Genomic DNA, 12,029 nt, shown 5'->3' with positions numbered 1-12,029 from the left:
ACAGTCCATATGAAACTGACAGACTTACAGAGTCTGTGTACTGTACAATGACGGAACTGTAGAAGTAAAAAAAAAGTTCTGTCTCGGGTCTACTGTACTGTGTACTTGTGACTTTAAAAATATGCAGTGCAGGTAAGTTCGATACAGTTTTTTTTCTGATTTTTTTTTACCCTACGGCTACACTAAAGTTTAGTTAAAACATATATTTTATTTAAATAACCTTAACACAAATTCGATAAGACACAAGTCAAACCGATTTATGAACTCTTTTTCCATATTCAGTGGTGGATCCATAAATGACATAAATTTTAATAAAAGGGGGTGGGGGATGGCATTGATTGTCTAAGGTAAATCCCACAATTAAGGGGGGCATTGCATGACTGCCTAAGGTTAAGCCAACAAAAGGGGGCATTGACTGCCTAAGGTTAAGCCCACAAAAAGGGGGGGGGGGCTGAGCATTAAATCTGTCTCTGATATTAGTACAGGTGAACATTAGGGGAATGACACACTTTTGGGTTGTGGGATATCGAGGTTAAAAAAAGGGGATTTTTCATATTGGGGGTGAAAAAGTGGGGATGTGGGATTTAGTTGGATTCTTCAATCTTTGTTTTGATGACAGGATAATTCTCTTCTCTTGTTAAACGATATTTTCAGTTGTAATTTCTCCTTAATTTGTACTTCAGGGGGTTAAATCTAATTGATGATATCATGTCAGTCAGCTTTGAACAGCTGTCTTTTATTTTATGTTTAGCTTACACATTTATGACATTACTACAAACTTGAGCTACATGTAAACAAATATTTAAGAGTAATATTTCTATTGTGTAATAAATAATACCATTATAAAAATGAAAGATTTTTTTCCATCAATTGAATAATTTGATATGTTTTTAGGGATACAGCAAGTTCCCAAGTTCTTAGTTAATGAACAGAGAAAATTGTTGAGGAGCTCATTGGGGAAAAAAAAGAAATTAACAAAGGAAATGTACTTTTTCAATAAGGAGAAGAAGTAAAAGCAGCAGGTATTATATACTTATTTTATACTTGATTAACTTGGCTGTAACGGTCAAACGATTGAGATAAATAAATGAAAAGAAATGTCATCTATATTTCAATGAATTAGCACCCGAACAAACAACAAAACCAGTAGAGGCATCTTTTGGTTAAAACAAAAGACTTCAATATACATTGTATGTGTCAATACAAATGTAAAATAAATAGGATGTGGTAAGATTGCCAATGAGACACTCTCTCCAAGAGACCTAATGATACAGACATTAACAACTATAGGTCACTGTATGGCCTTCAACAATGAGTAAAACCTATAATGCATAGACAGCTATAAAAGGCTACTAAATGACAAATGTAAAACAATTCAAATTTGATTGTCTCTGCTCGTGAATATTATGTACTGGGTACATGTATCCGAGATTACCAAAGAATGGTCTTGGGCAGATATCCTGAAATGACTAAAAGGTTAAAGATATAAATAAAGGCTATATATATTAGCTTGTCCATGCAGCCTCATTATCTAAGCAGACCAAGAGAACTTGTATTATTGTTTTTGTCCCGTCAATCTGACCGTCACAAAATTTTCTTCAGTATTACTGTAAACTTTGTATCAGGCATGCATTGAGTTTTGTCATTCTTCAGTGTTACTGTAAACTTTGTATTGAGTCTTGTCATTGTACATATACATTTAAATATATAAATGTCTAAGCAGTTTCTTATTTCATTGGGTATGGTAATATATCTTGGATTCAACCTTCAAAACTTCAATTTTCATCCTCATTTGCTTTTTCATCACTTCTTCCTTCAAATCCCATAAATGTAGTTTTTATTGTCGAGCCTGCGACTTTAGTCGCTGAAAGCTCGACATAGGGATAGTGATCCGGCTGTGGCGGCAGCAGCGTTAACTAACTTCTTAAAAGCTTTATATTTTAGAAGGTGGAAGACCTGGATGCTTCATAAATTGTATATAGATGCCTTATGTTACAAAGTTTCCGTCTGTCACATGTCCATTGTCCTTGACCTCATTTTCATGGTTCAGTGACTACTTGAAAGAAATGTTAAGATTTTTTGTAATGTTAATTTCTCTCTTATTATGAGTATTGGATAACTATATTTGGTATGTGCGTACCTTGCAAGGTCCTCATGTCCCTCAGACAGTTTTCACTTGACCTCGACCCCATTTCATGGATCAGTGAACAAGGTTAAGTTTTGGTGGTCAAGTCCATATCTCAGATACTATAAGCAATAGGTCTAGTATATTTGGTGTATGGAATGATTGTAAGGTGTACATGTCCAACTTGCAGGTGTCATCTGACCTTGACCTCATTTTCATGGTTCAGTGGTCAAAGTTAAATTTTTGAGTTTTGGTTTTTTTTTCTAATACTATATGCAATAGGTCAACTATATTTGGTGTGTGGAAATATTTTATTATGTACATATCAGTCTCGCAGGTTTTATTTGACCTTGACCTCATTTTCACAGTTCATTGTTCAGTGTTAAGTTTTTGTGTTTCGGTCTGTTCTTTAACTATAAGCAATAGGTCAACTATATTTGTTGTATGGAAGGATTGTAAGCTGTACATATCTGCCTGGCATGGTTCATCTGACCATGACCTCATTTTCATGGTTCATTGGTCAATGTTTAGTTTTCTTGGTTAAGTCTGTTTTTTAGAAACTGTTAGCAATAGGTTAACTATATTTAGTGTATTGAATGATTGTAAGGTGTAAAAATATACATACTACAAGTATTTCTCGTTTGGTTTATATGACCTTGACCTCATTTTCTTGGATCATGTTAAGTTTATGTGATAGTTGTAGTTCAGCTTTATATTTAGGACTATCAACATAATATCAATGGTTAGTAAAGAAGGCGAGACATTTCAGGGTGTGCACTCTTGTTTTTATAATATACATGATATATTTATACAGTCGCAAATTTAAGTTAATGGATCTTTATGACACCACAAGGTTCCATACCTCAATAGGAAGGTTGGATTGATTTTGGGGGTTATGGCCTTAACCATGTTAACAGTTTAGGCATTAGGGGCCAAAAATAACACTTTGTTTATTTTTTGTACATGTATAAACTGCTTTTTTCTTGACCAATTTCAATTGTGTTTAATTCAAAGTCTTTATTTTATTTTTTCAAACCTTGTTACTTGTATATAGATTTGGCCTCCTTTTTAAAATAGGTCCACATTGAGGTCCCTAGGGTACAAATTTAAACTTTGTCGTTTGAAGACATATAAAATTTAATAATTTATTGGTTCTATTATATGAGATATCTAACTGTTAAGTTAAAATTTTAATTTTGAGCCCTGTTTTTAAATTGGTCCCCATTAAGAAGCAAAGGGTCCAAAAGTAAACTTTGTTTGATTTCAACAAAAATTGAATTTTTGGGGTTCTTTGATATGCTGAATCTAATCGTTTAGTTAGATTTCTGATTTTGGGCCCCATTTTCAAATTGGTCTATATACCTCTGTGGTCAGTCATATCAAGCTGAGCCTTGCATTTTATTTTCAAATTGGTTAACTTATACTCATGTTAGAATTAAAAAATTTTGTATGTATAAAATCGAGAATGGAAATGGGGAATGTGTCAAAGAGACAACAACCCGACCATAGAGCAGACAACAGCCACCAATGGGTCTTCAATGCAGCGGGAAACTCCTGCACCCGGAGGCGTCCTTCAGCTGGCCCCTAAACAAATATGTATACTAGTTCAGTGATAATGGACGTCATACTAAACTCCAATTTATACACAAGAAACTAAAATTAAAAATGATACAAGACTAACAAAGGCCAGAGGCTCCTGACTTGGGACAGGTGCAAAATTTATGCATACTCAATTTAATATAATATTATTATCCTATTGTATACAGAAGTAAAACTTGTGTCTGATCCTATTTAAGTCAATTGTTCGAATAAAATAATCATAAACTAAAACATTCATATGATGTAGTTTTGCATCTTCTATTTAGAGCATGTTCAGTACCAGTAGAATTCAACGACAAAATTAATAAGCTATTATTATAATTTCTTTGTTCTTACTACTTTTCTTATGTTTGCAGGGAAAATTGACACAGAGTGATACATCTTCTATGAATAAAAAGAGGAAATAAGTGTCTGCAGCAGTAAATCATTATAACAACAAGACTGTGAAAAGACGATATCAGAACATGAAATGAGTTTTATTTCTTTTAAAAAGAATTGTTACGGAATATACCTCTTGTGATTCTAATGAAAACCATTGTCAACTTGAAGTAAAGGAAGATTTTATAATTTGATAGAACAGGAAATAAAGGAAGACTCATTTAGAGCATAACAAAGCACAATGTATATTTCTAATTAGTTTGTTAATTCAGAATAACCCTGGTGAAGGAATTATAGTTTACAGTAAACAACATACAATACACTTACAATTTCATGTTTTGCAATTGGTGAATTTTTATGTTGTACTCAGGTAAAATTTATATGACAGATGCATTACCTTAAATATTCACTGAACACATGAAAATCCAACATAGCCATTGCAAAAATAACTTGCACTTACATGTACATATGTTATTCATGTGATATTAATATGAAATTCACATCACGATCATGTGAAAATATAGATGTGAAATAACACAACTTTTACACTTTAAAATAATGTGAAAAAATCTAAATGTGAAATTAACACAATATTTACACGTTAAAATCACGTTTAAAAATTTACGTGTGAAATTAACACAATATTTACACGTTAATATCACGTTAAAAAATTTACATGTGAAAATAACGTTACGTTTAAATGTGAATATCACGTGAGCAGATTAAAACGTGATTATCACGTGAGAATCTTGTGTGTGTCAAATACAGGTGATATAAACGTTTAAACGGTGTGATACACACGTGGAAATAACATAGTTTTCACGTAATGAGCACAAACGTTAAACACACGTTGGAAAAAATTGCCTGTGTACAGGAGATTTTAAGAACAAATGGTGAGTTGAACCTTGTTTTATGGCTAGGCAAACCTCTCGCTTATATGGCAATGTTAAAAAATATCGTTAAAATGACAACACTACGTGACAGGAATATAGTACAAACAAACGAAAGAACACTCAGCACAGAGAAATGCATAAATAAATAATATAATATAAAAATAAGGAGATGTGGTATGATTGCCAATGAGACAACTATCCACCAAAGTTCAAATAAAGTGAATGTAAGCAATTATAGGCAACCGTACGGCCCTCAACAATGAGAAAAACCAGTACCGTGTGGTCGGCTGTAAAAGGCCCCGACATGAAAAATATGAAACAATTCAATTGAGAAAACTAACGGCATAATTTATAACAAAACAGTTTACGAAAAACAAATATGACAGACATGAACCAACGACAACCATTGAACTAGAGTCTCCTGACTTGGGACAGGCACATAAAGAATGTTGCGGGGTTAAACAACGTTTTTGAGCGCTAAAGCCTACCCCTAACCTGGGACAGTGGTGTAACAGTACAACATATGGACAAACTATAAAACTCAGTTGAAAAAGGCTTAACTCATCAGATGGATACAAATAGAAATACATCTAACAAATTACAAAGTAGACGTGGACGGGTACTTGTACATCCCAAAAACAAAAAGACACTAAGTACAGATCTGAGAGTACTCGCAGTTACTGACAGCTAGTTCAAAGCCAATAACAACTAATGAAAAAAATCATGTATCTAAGACTAAAATATCATTCAGTACACATCCAACATCCAATGGATTTAGTGTAAAGACGTCATAAACAGTCAGAGAAAAACATGACCTTGTGCAATAATAAGTATCGACAGACTTTAGTACCGTGAAAGTACATATGTGTAATATTTCGTATGGTTTTAATTTACTTATAACAAAATCAATATTTACACCAATAAAAACAATATTCAAAGATTTAATTACAGTGTTGAATAGGTTACCTTTTTGAATAAATTTATTTAAAGTTTACCCGGATCGTATCTAAATTTCCGGGCTTGGTTTACAACATCACCGTAAAATTTAGGATGTGCTATTCCGTTTGAAATAAGTTTTCTACAGGTACAGCCAAACTTGCAGACCAAATCTTTGTATCTATGAAAGAATTTAGTAAAGGTTTTAAGTAATTTGTGGTAACAAAATCCCTGACTTAATAATTTACAAGTAATACATAGATTTCGCTCATTAAAATCCAAAACGTCACTACAGACACGAAAATAACGAACGAGTTGGGATATATAAACACTGTCAGACGGTGCCAAAGGAACATCACCGTCCAAAAAGGGAAAATTAACAATAGGGAAAGAAAAATCATCCTTTTTGTCGTAAATTTTTGTGAAGAGTTTCTGGTGTAAAACTGAAATATCTAAATCTAGGAAAGGACAGTTATTGCTGTTGATATTAGATTTATTTAAAGTAAGTTCCTTTGGGTAAATTTCAGCAGTATAGTTAGAGAATTCTTGATTATTTAACGAAAAAATACCACCAAGATAACGGTAAGTGTTGTTGAATTTTTCAATTAAATGGAATTTAGACGGTTCTTTTCTGAGTTTGGCCATAAACTGTGATTTATAACCGTAAAGGTACAAGTCTGCTATTAAAGGGACACAATTGGTGCCCATAGGAATACCTATAATCTGTCGATAAACTTTATTGCCGAAACGTACATAAATGTTGTCAAGGAGAAAATTAAGTGCTTTAATCATCTCATCACAAATCCAGTAAGTATATCTAGCATATTTACCTTTCTCATTAGAGAAAAAGGCTTTATATGAGTTGCAGCAAATAAATTTGCAACCAGATTTATCAAACGACCGTTCAATTAGATAGGAAAACTTTTGTTTGATAAGATTGTGTGGAAGTGTAGTATAAAGAGTGGAAAAGTCAAAACTGTCAAAAGGATCAAAAGGATCATCAAATGCACGTAAATTATCTAAAACATCCAAAAAAAATTTTACACTCCAAAAATGGTTAATTGCACTGTTTTCATATCTTTTATTACAAAAATTAACGATAAGTTCTTTGATAGTAGTTAATTATAAGGAACTCGTTAAAAACACAGAAAGGTTACTAGTAGAACACTTACTAGAGGCCGAGATGAAACGATATTTTATGGTTTTTTTGTTTAGTTTAGGTAACCAATACATAGTGGGGACCTTCAAATGTTCCGAGGAGGCCTTAAGCTGAGCTGTGGTAGTGACATGATTATTTACTATTGTACTCTCTGTGGAGCGTACGGCCTTGAATTAGTTGAATGTATAATTTCATTCTTAAGGACTTCCATGTAGTATTTACGTCATACCACCACCACATTGTTGGCTGCTTTGTCGGCCGGTACGAACACAAAACGCTTTGATAGTACTTGGATTTTGTTTCTAATCCTTGAATTGTGCGTATTACACACTCTTTTATTTATTTCTAAATTATTTTCGAAATGTGTTATGCGAATATCAACAATATTCATACATTTATTAAAATAGCAATCATTTGACTTTTTGTCAGATTTCTCCCGTTTACAACATTTTTTACAGTAGGATGAAAGAGCATCTTTAATACCTGACGACACTCTTCCCAATTTATTTTCGACGATAGTCCTTTTTTCAGAAAGTTTATAACCTCTCGGTCTTGAATGATGTTGAGGTCCCCTGTACTTACGTGACCATAGGGATCATATCTAAACTTCGATGTTTCACAGTCTCATATTGAAGGAGCATTATTTTCTATACTGACATCTGATGTAACTGACGTATAATTAAAAATTAAACTTCTACTGTTTTTTTTATACGAATAAGAAATTAACGGTGGCTCAATGTTAATAAAATGTGGAGGTATAAAGTTTTGAACGATAGAGTCATGAAAAATTCTAGACAAATTAATAAAATCAATACCTCTATTAATGTATTTTATTTTTAGAAAATACTTTTTATGATCTTCAGGTTTGTCAATTTGAGGGAACAGTCTATGGTAACAAAAAGATGTAATAATCCGTGTACTCTCATATTTTGGACTGAAAAACGATATTGTATCACACTCGTTATAAATATTATGAAATTTACTAATTGGTATTTGACCCAGTTTGCATAATAATTGATGTCTACCATTGTTTTAAAATATAGATAAAAAATCATCAAGTGTAAAATTAGATTGCGGTTAATGCGTAGTACATTACAACATGTAAACCACAGAATAACAACGGACATCTCCCATTAACGACAGCACAGGACACCACAAACTGCTCGTCACATGAATGGATCAACGCCACAAAAAGTGACGTATTTTTGTGACGTATATATAATCTTGAAATTCATACAACTATATGGAACGAGATCCATAAATTCACAGTTATTTCACAATACTATTCCAAATAATTATCATGATTATGACAGTCTTGAAAGGCTATTTTAAATTAATGCTGTGACGACGTCATAATTATTTGGACTAACACAATACTTTATCCATGGAAAATGGAAATCAACTTTACTATACTGAGAATTCAAACCACAAACGATAAGACATAACACAATATCGAGCCGTACTTACAAAAGAAACATCATAACTAAATACATGAATGTTGGATGTATAAATACCGAGAAACGTCCAGTAGGATGAAAGAGCATCTTTAATACCTGACGACACTCTTCCCAATTTATTTTCGACGATAGTCCTTTTTTCAGAAAGTTTATAACCTCTCGGTCTTGAATGATGTTGAGGTCCCCTGTACTTACGTGACCATAGGGATCATATCTAAACTTCGATGTTTCACAGTCTCATATTGAAGGAGCATTATTTTCTATACTGACATCTGATGTAACTGACGTATAATTAAAAATTAAACTTCTACTGTTTTTTTATACGAATAAGAAATTAACGGTGGCTCAATGTTAATAAAATGTGGAGGTATAAAGTTTTGAACGATAGAGTCGTGAAAAATTCTAGACAAATTAATAAAATCAATACCTCTTTTAATGTATTTTATTTTTAGAAAATACTTTTTATGATCTTCAGGTTTGTCAATTTGAGGGAACAGTCTATGGTAACAAAAAGATGTAATAATCCGTGTACTCTCATATTTTGGACTGAAAAACGATATTGTATCACACTCGTTATAAATATTATGAAATTTACTAATTGGTATTTGACCCAGTTTGCATAATAATTGATGTCTACCATTGTTTTAAAATATAGATAAAAAATCATCAAGTGTAAAATTAGATTGCGGTTAATGCGTAGTACATTACAACATGTAAACCACAGAATAACAACGGACATCTCCCATTAACGACAGCACAGGACACCACAAACTGCTCGTCACATGAATGGATCAACGCTACAAAAAGTGACGTATTTTTGTGACGTATATATAATCTTGAAATTCATACAACTATATGGAACGAGATCCAAAAATTCAGTTATTTCACAATACTATTCCAAATAATTATCATGATTATGACAGTCTTGAAAGGCTATTTTAAATTAATGCTGTGACGACGTCATAATTATTTGGACTAACACAATACTTTATCCATGGAAAATGGAAATCAACTTTACTATACTGAGAATTCAAACCACAAACGATAAGACATAACACAATATCGAGCCGTACTTACAAAAGAAACATCATAACTAAATACATGAATGTTGGATGTATAAATACCGAGAAACGTCGAATAGCAATGCGAATTCACACTCGGCAAAACAGTCATATTCGGGAATAGGTCACGTTCGGTACTTAGCAGACAGACGACGTTAGCCCAAGGATTTAATTAATTGTCATTAATTAATCGTATTAAACATATGGAAAAGAAATTCTAAAGTTTGATAAGCTTGTGTCTGATGATATGTTTCACAAATAAGATATGTTTTATCAGATCTGAGAGATATTTTCTACACCTGGTAGTACAATTAAATGTTAAACATCGGAACAATTAGTAAAAAGATTTGTGCTGACTTGCCACATATCTTGTACATAAAAATGTACTCTTAATATAAGCCAGTAAGCGATGAATAATGCATTTGTAATTGACGATTTGGACAAGAAAAAAATCATTTGAAATAATTATGATAAAAAACATTACGAGTACACTATATATATGAGATGTAGCTAATAAACATCTATGTGGTTTTTTTCCGGACGTCGTCAAGGAAATGTAAATTTGTAATAAAAAATGTTGATAAAATCTTAATTGTCACATTAGTCATAAGAGTACAAATATCAGAATCTGATGCGGATTGTATAAATGAAAGTTAACGTTGTTATAATTCGAGATCAACTCTTTCCCCGAGAAAATAGATTGAAAAAAATATTAAAGGATCAATCAAAACCCATAGGTAAAAAAACCACGAACAAAAAGAAAACAAATCGACATGACAAACAACAGTCAACTAAACGCTTATTGTAAAACTAGACATCACGAACCCCACCGAAAACTAGGGATGATTGCAGGTATTTTAAGAAAGGTAAGCAGTTCGTACTCCATTTGTGACACCCGACATATTACCACTTGCAAGTTAAAATTCGACGATAAGTCGCATTCTATTATGTCATTATCGACGGAACAAGAAAAAGGTTGTGGGTAAGGCAAGTGACAATATCAATATTGTTCAACCAAATCATGATGGCTTCTATAAAACGTTCGAAAGAAAGACTTCAACTTTACCATTTAGAAACTTTGGTTCAATAACGCCTTTGTCTATATATAACAAGGAAACATATATCAAGGAAATGATGATAGAAATCGAAAGCAGCGGAATATTGTTTCAAATAGGACATATATACTCAATATGATGGTGGTGGTGGAATTTTGCTACATGGAGATATAAATGGGAAATTGAGATCCTCTCTTTTGACGTAAATTTTAGTTGTTGTCAATTTTTGAATAAGTTTGGAATTTCAAATAGTTTGGCATCGAACATCACTGACGAGACAGTTATTGTCGAAACGTGCATCCGGTACAGTAAAACTGGTACCTTTAATGTTATCACTACCATCGGGTCGATCAATACCTTTGCTGGTGAACTGTTAATCTCCGAGGTTTTCACCATCCCAGTAGCCAGTACTTCGGTACTTGCATGAAAATATGTTTTTTTGTTATTAAAATTTGCTGTTACACAATTATTGAAATTATTCTAAATAAAGGAATATATCTCACTTTCGCAAAGCTCTGATTCTTTGTCTTGGCTTTGGCTGTACTTTTTGTCCTTTTTTGATTTTACTAGCTCGTCAATGTTTTTGTAATAAGTTTTTGATTTTCAGATATTTTGTCCTCGAAGCACCACTAAAAATAAATTTATTGTCGAAATACGCATCTGGTGCAGACAAAATGGACACCGTTAATGTTATAACTACCACTGGGTCGACAACTCTGGTGGTGGACTGTAAGTCCGAGAGGGTATTACCAGCCCAGTAGCCAGTACTTTTGTACTTGCATGAAAATCCGGATATTGTGTTATTAAAATGTGCTATTATAAATTTTTTGAAATTATTTTAGTTTAAGGAATATATCTCCCTCGTGTTAAGCTTTGATTCCTTGCCCGGCTTTGGTGTTACTTTTTGGTTTAAGTATCTGTTCATTTTTTCAAAAAAGTTTGGATTTTCATATATTTTGGCCTCGAGCATCAGTGAAGAGTCATTTATTGTCGAAATGTGAATCTGGTTTAGTAAAATAGGTACCATGAATGTTATTAATAATGTAAGTTTAGATATGAAACAGACCTAACCTTTATTTTACTTCAAGTTCAGATAGGGATGGGATAGATGCAACCTTCACATTCACCAAGCTTTAAATTATTCAGTAAGATGACATTTTCTATACTGGAACTTTAAGTTAAAGATGTAAGCCAGTTCTTTTTTATAATTTTTCTTGAGAAGCTCCTGTAAAAAAATTAACAAAAACAAACGTCGGCTGGAAGAATGGAAAAAATGGTTCCCATATGAATTCCGATTGTCTGTTGAAAAACACGTCTTCTACACAAATTAGCTGTTCAAAAATTTCAAGCAATTTTCAATGATCTA

At 32.6% G+C, this 12,029-nt stretch overlaps 1 long non-coding RNA gene across 1 annotated transcript; it reads left to right on the top strand.

The window, feature by feature from the left end:
• The first annotated feature begins 30 nt into the window (after nt 1–30).
• On the top strand, nt 31–4,446 carry LOC127706537 (uncharacterized). The gene is made up of 3 exons (XR_007984531.1): nt 31–132; nt 895–1,022; nt 4,081–4,446. It is a non-coding gene; the product is annotated as an uncharacterized LOC127706537 (long non-coding RNA).
• The last annotated feature ends 7,583 nt before the right edge of the window (nt 4,447–12,029 follow it).

Source organism: Mytilus californianus, unplaced genomic scaffold, assembly GCF_021869535.1.
Source record: "Mytilus californianus isolate M0D057914Y unplaced genomic scaffold, xbMytCali1.0.p SCAF_6, whole genome shotgun sequence".
NCBI lineage: Eukaryota > Metazoa > Mollusca > Bivalvia > Mytilida > Mytilidae > Mytilus > Mytilus californianus.
The sequence above is the reverse complement of the archived record's forward strand: the minus strand, read 5'-3'. Positions and strand labels throughout refer to the sequence as shown.